This window comes from Rhinichthys klamathensis, unplaced genomic scaffold (genome assembly GCF_029890125.1).
Source record: "Rhinichthys klamathensis goyatoka isolate OS25496 unplaced genomic scaffold, OSU_Roscu_1.1 h1tg000281l_1, whole genome shotgun sequence".
In the NCBI taxonomy this organism is placed as follows: Eukaryota; Metazoa; Chordata; class Actinopteri; order Cypriniformes; family Leuciscidae; genus Rhinichthys; species Rhinichthys klamathensis.
In genome coordinates, this window is record NW_026606800.1 from 6,541,229 (window position 1) to 6,552,566 (window position 11,338).

An 11,338-nucleotide genomic window follows, 5' to 3' on the forward strand; every position below is an offset into this window, starting at 1 on the left:
ATTGGGCACGAAGGGTTGCAAGGGGGACAATATCTCCATAAATGCTTTTCAAAAATGACAATATCTGATCAGCTGTCGTACGCTGTGCTGTTGGCAAGGCCAACACTTCCCTCTTTGCTTCCCCATCAAGATTACTTATTACAGCAGAGACCTTTTGCACCTCAGAAAAAGGGTATATATTGAACGTTGATGTCTGCATATTATACCAATCCTGAAAATTATTCCCCTGTGCAATTTGATCTCCATTAAATTTTTGACACCAAGGTGTCCCCATCATCATTGGAAACATAAACATATTTGCATTTGTTGCTTGATTCTGAGCCATATCCGGTGAACCATCTACTCTCTGCTGCCCCTCACTTGATGTAGAAGGTAACTGCACTGATGGTTGTGCAGTTGACATTTTCCTGGTTATTGCCCACAGTCCAGACTGCCAAAACTACGCCAAGTTGTAACCACCCCAACTCGTAATAAGGGTGATTTACAGGTTCTCTACTGGACCAATAATTTTCTGTGGCTCAATAACCAAGGAAAACTCACGTGCACAATGCATTAGATATAAATATAACAATTTTATTTTTAGACAATCGTGGGGTTAAAACCCAAGGGGGGGATAACAGGTTAATGCAAAGACAGGAGCAATTCTAATCATGTATTTGTAATGAATGCTAACATTTAATCAATAAACTTAGCGAAGAATAAAGCATCAACAAACAGGACAATATATTCAGCACGGGTCTCAAAGGTTGTTAAATACATGCATTAAATCAATTCATGTGATAACCAAGCATGCATAATTTCATTGCACTGCAACCCTCAAAGTCATATAAATCACGTAAATACCACACCAATAAATACACACCAAGTATCAGGACATCCCATCAATACCACTCACGCTAAATACATAGCCGTCGTCAATATACAGTATAAAAGGCATGTGGAAGATAACAACCTGCTCTCCTACCCCCTTACTCACACACACGCTCACTTTACACACAAATGGCGCCGGGGGACCAATAGTTGCACACATAAATTAGGGCCTCCCCGGCGAAAAAACACAATACCAACACAGACATCAACCACAATCAAATGAGAGTGTACTGCTGGCTTCCTTACCCGCTACCGGACGTGGGTTCCCGCATTCAAGGAAATCAACGGCGGCCGCCAAACTTAAGAGGGGAAAACCCCAGCACAATATCCCTCCCAGTCGCTATTCGCACGCGTCTATCTCCAACCCACGTCCCGGCACGGTAGCCTCGGCGAGGAACTCAGCAGCAGCCACAGAAAAACCCCCCTGCACAACAACAAATACATCATACCTTTATAACTTTGATTCCTGATTGCTAATGCACCACAGGTGTTTCTCTTCCCCGGCACATCATGAGTAAAACACTGTGGACGCTAATAGCGTTGCCACTCCCCTTATTTGGGATGCGCAGCTTACATGTACATCACAAACAAGAACACATTATTTGTGGACATAAGAAAAAAAAGAATCATGTTCTGATTTAGCACATTTTATTGATCTTGAACAGCCAAAATGTATCTTAATATTTTTTCAATGTTTAACATTTGTTAACCAAACTAAAATACCAATTACAAAATACTGAATTATTATATAAAGGGATAGTTCACCCAAAAATGAAAATTCAATGAAGAAAGGTATACAGGTTTGAAACATGAGGTTGAGTAAATGATGACAATTTTTTTATTTTTGGGGAAACTATCCGTTTAAAAACACATTGTTTGGCTCAGTTTTTGTATCCACCAGCTGTTCCTGGAGCGTGTTTCAGGTGTTCTGCCATTGCTGCATCAATTTCAGAGTCTGTAGCATTTGGGCTCCACCTCTTCACAGCATCTAAGGGAAGAGAATATATATATATTTAAATAAATAAAATTATTATTAAATTAAAATTTGAGGTAAATGATATGCACTTATTTTCAAAATATTTTTATGGTGTACAGCTAAATTAAAAAAAAACATGGAACAAGATGAATGAATCATGAATGACACATTAGAAAAAGGTAATCAACATGCATTACATTTTATTTTATTGTATAAAATATGTTCTGCTTTTATTTTTAAAGCAGTTACTGAAAACATACATGTTAAAATCCAGCTAAACATTTCATTCCATTTCAGATAATTTACTTTCTGAAAGAAACTCTCAAAAGGCTACATTAATAAGTTACAGTAATGACTGTATCATTAAACAATATACTTGGTATAACGTTACCGTTGTTGTATACGTTCAAAGTTACTTTTAGCCTACTGGCTAATTTTAGCCAAACTCAGTAAATTTCAGTTGACAATGTGGGCATAATTTCTTTCGGTTCATTCATGTCACACAAGTAAAACTCAAGCACGTTAATCTAATACAAAATGTACTTACCCAACAGTAGATTTTTAATAATATCGACACAACTCCCTCCTCTCCTCGTGTTTGTTCAAAGTTCCAGAATCTATGGGGAGAACGCGTTAACATCTCGCGAGATAATCCCATCGCATGATTTTGTAATATCGCGAGATCTTTTGTTACTACATCTTGGCAGCACAGTTTATGGTTTGGGCAGAGGGTTTATGGAATTATTTTTGTGCCAATAAAAATGAACGTAACTTTTCAAGAAATCAATGAAAATATAAATTGAAACTGAATAAAATATCTTTGAAACTGAAAAAGAATGAATCGCAGGCAATTTTTTTTTACTTTGTTTTTAATACACTGCATGTTTTGCTAACTATTCCTCATATTTCTTTTACTGATCTAAACTTACAAATGCGCTTCAAGAGTTTTCATTTACGCTTCTTAAGTTTTCGTTTGCTTCTGAAGTTTTCGTTTACGCTTCTGAAGTTTTCGTTTACGCTCCCTGAGTTTTCGTTCGCTGTTCTGACACAATTCTCTCGTGGGGGCGGGGCTAGTAGCAGTGTGTTCTCATTGGTTATTGAGTTTTTGATTGACAGCTTTCTTGACCTGGAAGTGAAGACGTCAGTGTTGTGTTTACATGTGTGGATGTGAGCGTCTGTAAGCGCAGCTTTCTATTTCATTTAGGTGATATTAAGTTTATATCTGTATTTATTTACTGCTACACTATATTGTTGAGATGATTTCTTATAGAAGGAATAGTACAGACAAATGATATAATTTGTCATCGTCGATATCAGAATACTGGATAGCCTACTCGTGGTAAGTCAGATTTAAAAAAAATTTTTTTTATTAATTAATACTAAACTAATACTATTTATAATACAGTACTTGCTTTTTCAGGTGGAGAGGCATATTAGAGCTCAGTGAGAGCCCATAACATTATACAGCAGTGTCGTCTTGATTTAATTGGTAAGTTAACCCAATCATTACATGACTTGTTTATCTAACGTTACATAAGGTTACATTCATATTTCCCCCCTGCCACCCCAAACAACATTGGGCTAGAGTACTGTACAGTATCTGTACTGTAGCCTACAGTACAAAAAGTACTGTATCAGACAATGACCGATGCCATTGGACCAGAGCGCTGTCAATCACTGCCCGATTCAACTTTAGCAATGTAAAGCCAATTGCTGATTAATTTGCGATGCAGAGTTTTTAAAAGAGTAGAGACAGGACTTGACCACATTCCACGTCTCTATTCATAATATGTAAACACTCAATTATTTTGAAGTATTACCCTGGGCGCAATATTTATTCTGCAAAATGCAACAAAATGCTTTTTCTGTGTCCATATTTGAGCAATAATAATGCAAAAAAAAAAAAAAAAAAACAGTTCGGAGAAAAATGTAAAATTTTTAATTTTTAATTTTAATTTTATTATAGTCTTTAATAATAAATATATGTCCAAATGCAAAACCTAATACATGCAAGTAATTATGACTGAAAACATCCAGCAACTAGGGAATACACAGCCATGGATAAATGTTTATAGGGCTATACAGCCATCTACTGGTTACACAACAGTATTACAGATGATAAATGGTACATGACTCAGGGGGTAAATATTTAGTACTGTAAAATCCCTTAAAACATTTATATAATTTGTTTGAAATAATTATTTTAATTCTGCAACTTGTTACTGCATGTGGATGTTCAAAGCAGTTTGTATTGTTAGATTATAATACATTTCCTTTCTCACTTTCCAGGGAGTTGAGCAACTTTTCCATAAACAAAATTCTGATGCTGACACAGAGGATGGAGTGATAATACCAGAGATCAACTGTCTCCATCAGACAATAATGTTACTTTGTTCAGACATATCAGCTTTGAATGACTGGGATCCTGATCTTCAGACACCTGATGTATTTTATTTTAATATTATAAAATAGCAAATATTTTAATTTCTTTGGAGCTCTAGATTAAAACAAACACAGTTTACAAGTACACAAGAGGTTGCAGTTTATTCTTATTAGTCTATGCTGATCATGGATTAGCATACCAACAGCATATGAATGGGATAGTTCACCCAAAAATAAAATTCTCATTTATTTTACTCACCCTCATGCTGTCCCAGATGCATTTTACTTTCTTTCTACAGATAAATACGAATTAAGATTTTAAGGAAAGTAATCCATCTCTGCGAGTCCTAAAGATGCTTTAAAAACCACACACAGTGACCGTGATGTCCATGCGACCTCAGTGGATGAATCAATGCCTTCTGGAGTGAAACAATAGGATAAGAAAAATACTAATAATGTAAACTGTTTTAACTATTAAAAATCACTTCTGACCAACTGTCATACATGGGTTACAATCCACTTGTCTTATATGGACTCACAGATAAAAATCTTTGTAATGATGCATTTTGTATGTATATTATGAGAATACTGTGCATTACATGTATAGTATGCAGTTAATGTTTTGTGGCTTCTGGTCTTTCCTGTCACAACATAATCGCATCCAAGACTTTCACTTTGATACTTGTGTATATGCTGTAGTGACAATAACGAATGTAAATTTATTTGATTTTTTATTTAAATTAATTTAACTGATTTTATAAGTCATAATTGAACCTGTTGATGATTGTTCAAATATATTTACAATTTTAAATGATAGAAGATAATATTAACTAAATGAAATAAATAAAATTATCAGCATGATTAAAAAAATGGCAACAAAAATATTCTTTGTGTGAAATATGTAATGAAATGCCCTTAGAGGTCTGTATCATCTGACAGCAAGCCACGATTGTAATTGTCATAGTTTAAATTCCTCTTATTTAAGTGATCATACATTTTGATGGTGTAAATGCATATGGTAACAATGAGAAATTTGATGGCCATGGTTGCCAACCTTGATTACCTGGTTGAAGTGAAACTTTCTTGAAGGCTGAATATATCACACACGTATACTAGTAGGCTATTCTCTTTAAATTGTAATAGCACAACCTAATCAGAGCCTAACATGCAAAAGAAACATCAGGAATAAACAAATATTCTCCTAAAACATTGAACACAATATTTTAAGTAACTTTGATGTACAATTACACCTGAATAGACTGAAGAGATCTCTTGCGCTCCTAAAAGTTTCTGTTGACAAAGTAGTAGCAGCAGCAGGTAAATACAGATAAAATTCAAAAACAAGCATAACTTAATATCACTAAAATTAAATAGAAAGCTGCGCTTACAGACTCTCACATCCACACAAGTAAACACAACACTGACGTCTTCACTTCCAGGTCAAGAAGCTGTCAATCAAAAACTCAGTAGCCAATGAGAACACACTGCTCTAGCCCCGCCCCCTCGAGAGAATTGTGTCAGAACAGCGAACGAAAACTCAGGGAGCGTAAACGAAAACTTCAGAAGCGTAAATGAAAACTTAAGAAGCGTAAATGAAAACTCTTGAAGCGCATTTGTAAGTTTAGATCAGTAAAAGAAATATGAGGAATAGTTAGCAAAACATGCAGTGTATTAAAAACAAAGTAAAAAAAATTGCTTGCGATTCATTCTTTTTCAGTTTCAAAGATATTTTATTCAATTTCAATTTATATTTTCATTAGTTTCTTGAAAAGTTACGTTCATTATTATCGGCACAAAAATAATTCCATAAGGGTTTGGGTAATTACATCCAACTCAGACATAAATGGTGACCGGGTATATTTCTGTTTTACATGTATATACATTCCATAAAAAAATAAATGGACTGCAAATGGTAAATGGACTGCATTTTATATAGCGCTTTCACAGACCCAATGGCCACCAAAGCGCTTTACATTTGCCTCACATTCACCCATTCACACACTCATTCATACACCGACGGGCGACGGCAGCCATGCAAGGCGCCATCCAGCTCGTCGGGAGCAGCTGGGGTTAGGTGTCTTGCTCATGGACACCTCGACACTTGGTCAGGTGGAACCGAGGATTGAACCACCAACCTTCCGGTTTGTAGACAACCCACATGAACCACTGAGCCACTGCCGCCCTATAACAACGAATACATCAGGTAGGCCTACAACAGGTTAAAATAATGATTAAAAGGCAGTGGCTTTGCAATCACTTGACTATAGGCTACTGTGCATTTTCTGTGATTATAATTTATAAAAACAAGATAAAGTAAATATATATTAATTTGTATATAAATCGTGTATTTTATAAAGAATTATAAATCCTGATAATTTTTTTTTCTGTCTTGCTAGACTAGACGTGCAAAAGACGCCAGTGGACGTATAGTATTCACAGCCTGACTAGACGTGTAAAGGACGCCAGTGGACGTCTTCTTCACAACCTCTTAAAAACTTCATGGGCAACTACATTAATTATTGCAGTATTAACGATGCGAGGATTAAGCGCAGCTTTTGCATATTTAACAAGGATTTCATAGAGGGTCATGATGGACTATAAATGCACGTGTAAAAGACGTCGCCAGGTGACGTCCTCTCACCCGATACACTAAACATAACTACACGAGCTAAAAGTTAAAATAACAATTATACATGCAACTGTAGACATGTACAAATGTATCTGAATGCATTTTTAGGAAATGTTCTGTGTTACATTTTTTACCGATTTATGACGTCCTGGCCGCAACTATTTTTGGCCAGGGACACGACGTTGCCGTCGGACCAATGTTTGCTGGGCGTAAGACCTTCGTTCATTTTCGGAACACAAATAAAGATCTGAAGAGTTCAGATGCAAAAGCCTCTAAATGCCATCTGAAATTTTCTTCTAAAATGATCATTTTTATCAAGCTCGTATATTTAAATTCAGTAATTTCACTTAAATGACAATTAATGGGTCATTTTTCTTGCCATTTAAGTGAAATTATTGAACTTAAATATACGAGCTTGATAAAAATGATAATTTTAGAAGAAAATTTCAGATGGCATTTAGAGGCTTTTGCATCTGAACTCTTCATCTATTTTTCCCTCCATATAGACTCCATCAAGGCCCTGAAAGGAACTAAAGACATCGTTAAAATAGTCCATGTGACAGTATTTCAGCCTTAATTTAATGAATATGCAATTATTTATCAAACTATTTCATTGTATTATTTCACTTAGAATCTTGTTTCTGCTTTTTCTTCTTTTTTCTCACACAAAAACCTTAACCTTTTCTTTACCTTTTCGACTAATACCCGTTAAAGTCAATATGAAATTAAATGTAATCTATTTTCTAAATGTATGTTATGGATTATATTCCAAACAAATTTTTATAGTAAGTGAATATATCTTAATTTTTTTTTTTTTAATGTACCTCATAATCTGTAATTAAAATAATTCGATATTCTGGAGAAACAATGGACTTACGTATGCCTGATTTATACAGACATTTAGTCAATATGGAAGAAAGATCTGTCGTTACTTCTGTTTTATCATGACTTCAACATCCTTTACAGGTTTGTTTAAAAAAATAGGAAATGCAAGAAATTTAAATAAAGCATTTTGAATTATCTTGTGAGTTTGGTCAATTATGGAAATATTTTAGCTAACTCAACCTCTCATGTAATATGTAAGTGCTTTTTGCATGGATTAGTGGTGGAATAGTAAAATGAAACATGCAGCAGAGCATATTTATATGGTTTTATTCCAAAGCTTTTACAGTACATTGCATTCAATGTGTATTACATTTGAGTGCATAAAGAACAAATAACACTCACAGATTGCATGACATCTTACCCATGTTTATAAAATGAACGTTTACAAATCATTACAGTGCATGTGTAACCTCCCTCATTTTGTCGCTGCTCCTCCAGTGTTATGGGTGATAATGAGCACAGTGTGAGTGTGGGTGTAACAAGATTCAACTTCTCTCCGGGCCTCCGTCAAGCTATTAGCACATTTTGAATCACCACTCTGCAATGCTGGCACTACCCCGAGAGCAACACTGTCGTCATCGTATACAGTGACTGGTTGCATCAGGCCGTTCCTGCTTCCACCTTCATCTTTTACTCACCGCACTTCCAGAACTCCCTGAAGGCGTCACATTAACTGTGTCCATAAGCCCAACTGGATGTGTGAGGACATGGAAGAGGTACCCACCCATGCCTGGGCTAGCTTGAGCTGAGAGGAGGCCTAATGAAAATGCCCTGAGGACCTACTTTGCTTCCCAAACATCAGTTTATCTCTTCTAGACTGTGAAAGCCCTTTCTGCAGCACTTTTAAATGTAATACACTTTAAGAGGAGGTCCTTCTACGTCTAAAATCAGATTAGATCTGGATGTTCCTAGTGATGTGTCCTGTTGTGTTCCTCAAGCAGAAAGAGTAGAGCATGGTGTTAGCAATGCCAAGATCATGGGTTCGATTCCTAGGGAATGCATGAAATGATCAAATGTATATCTTCAATTCATGATCGCTTTAGATTAAATCATTTTCAGATTGCATAAATGTAATAAATGTCCCAATAACCAATTTTTAGTCTCAAGCTACAACCTTGTCTTTTAGGGGTGTGTCGATATAGCACCGGTATTGACGATAACCATGATATATTAAATAGAATGAGAGCACTCAATAACATCCACTATGGTTTCGGACACCACTACAAATGGCTGTCCCCTCGAATAATGCCCTATTTAAGTGTATAGGGGGCGATTTCGGATTGAGCCTAGGTCAGGGGTAGGCAAGTTCGGTCCTAGAGAGCCGCTGTCCTGAAGAGTTTGACTCCAACACTGAAAAAAACCTCTCCTGCCTATAGTCTTGGTAATCCTGAAGACATTGATTAGCTTGGGGGGTGGTGATGGCGCAGTGGATAAGACACATGCCTTTGGTGTGAGAGACCTGGGTTTGAATCCACTGTGAGACACCAATGTGTCCCTGAGCAAGACACTTAACCCCTAGTTGCTCCAGAGGCGTGCGACCTCTGACATATATAGCAATTGTAAGTCGCTTTGGATAAAAGCGTCAGCTAAATGAATAAATGTAAATGTAAATTCTGCAGGACAGCGGCTCTCTTGGACCAAACTTGCCTACCCCTGGCCTAGGTCTTATAGTTTATCAATCATCAAAATAAATGATCAAAAACAAATTACAATTATTATTTTAAGGATACAAAATACAGATGTCTCTTAACTGTTAGTCGCACTAGTCATAAGTTGGGGAATGACTTGTTTTTAGTGTCTATCACCCATTGTATCGTTTACACATGACAAAATACTTTATCAGCAATTTCTACTATTTTGAACAATTATTTAAAAAATGTTGTACCTTCCCTAAAAGTGTATGCAAACAAAACAGTAACACTTAACAATAAGGTTCCATTAGTTAACATGAACTAATAATGAACTGTAGCCTACTTCGACAGCATTCATTAATCTTTGTTAACGTTAATTTCAACATTTACTAATGCATTATTAAAATCAAAATCAATGTACTGTGAGCTAACATGAACAAACAATGAACAGCTGTATTTTATTAACTAATACTAACAAAGTTAAATAAATACTGTAACAAATGTATTGCTCATAGCTAGGTCATGTTAGGTAATACATTAACTAATGTTAATTCACGAGTTCGCATCTACATATAATTATTATGATAAAGATTGTGCGTACTTGGCGTGCTGTCCGGGTGGAGGGCTCCGAGCTCGGAATTCTGCCCGAACCCAGAGTACTCCCCCATGGTAAGAGTAGATGGAACTAGAGATGATACTGAAAGAGAGGAGATGGGGTGGAGGTGGGATGCTGATAAACTGTCAAGGAACCAGTGTGGGTTCTGCTGATATTATCCTGTCCTAGATTGATTACTGATTGCTCCCCACTGGTGCTGATTGGGTTAATTAACTGCACCTGCTCCTCCCGAACCTTGTTTATCAAACCTCATCAAATGAAACCTTATTTTAAAGTGTTAACCTAAAAACAATGTTTTGCCTGATATAGACAAATATAATTGATAAAACACTCATCACAGAATTATAACATTTTAAATTAGATGAGTAAGAACTGTTTCGTAAATTTCTGTTAAGTGACATTAACCAATTTAGCAAACACACACAGCTTTATCCACTAAAACATTTATTCAGTTTTCAATTTCAGTTGTCAAGGGCTTATACTGTGCTGGTCAGAATTATTTGCCCCCTTAAGTATGGGTAGGTTGGTACACTTTCCATGTCAGGTGGTAGGTACAACTACAGTATTCAACTATTTGGTTGTATCACCTCACATAAAAACAGTCAAAAAATTAATGTAAACACTTTGAAATGTTAACAACTGAAACGTATTTTAATACATTGTTCAAGACTCAAAAATATGCATTACATCAGTTTTGAAAAGATTAAAAAAAAAACTTTTTTGAAGCTTTGTCAATGACCTAGAATTTTGCACTGATTTAGCACAACAGATTTATAAATGTCTAAACTGCATGTCAAGCATTTGTCTGTCCTTTCTTCTGTTGTTGTTGTAGTGTCCACTATGGTTTGCAGTGCTGCATGAGGAATGTATGAATGCTGTATGAGTGTATAGTTAAGTTTACCCACTGACGGAGATGAGGAAATATGCTCATGTCAGCAGGAGCAATCTAAATAGAACTAAAGATTTTATGCTAAATTGTGCGCTAATCATACTTTGGTGTATCTGCACTTTTTCACAAAGACCAACACTGGGAAGTTTAATGTTTATTAAAGGGTTATTCAAAATAAGGAGCAAGGAAAGGCTTGCAAAATTCAAGGAGCTGAGACTGAAGGGGAGTGCACAGCATCAGTGCAGGGAGTCTTCAGGATCCACTGAATCCCCTTTGTGCTTCTTGTGTTGAAAGAGAGAGAAAGGAGACAAAAACGGGAAAAAATATTATATTATAGCATATAATACAGTTTTGGTATTTAGTACGATTCCCCATTTAGCCTAGTATGATTTTTTATTTTAAATGGCTTGCTGCTTTTAAGCTTTTTTTTTTATTTTTATCTCACTTATAAACTTCCCTC

At 35.9% G+C, this 11,338-nt stretch overlaps 1 long non-coding RNA gene across 1 annotated transcript; it reads left to right on the forward strand.

Annotated features, from left to right (window-relative positions):
* The first annotated feature begins 2,971 nt into the window (after positions 1-2,971).
* LOC130103120 (uncharacterized) lies at positions 2,972-4,364 on the forward strand. The gene is made up of 3 exons (XR_008809325.1): positions 2,972-3,185; positions 3,267-3,335; positions 4,136-4,364. It is a non-coding gene; the product is annotated as an uncharacterized LOC130103120 (long non-coding RNA).
* Positions 4,365-11,338: the final 6,974 nt, after the last annotated feature.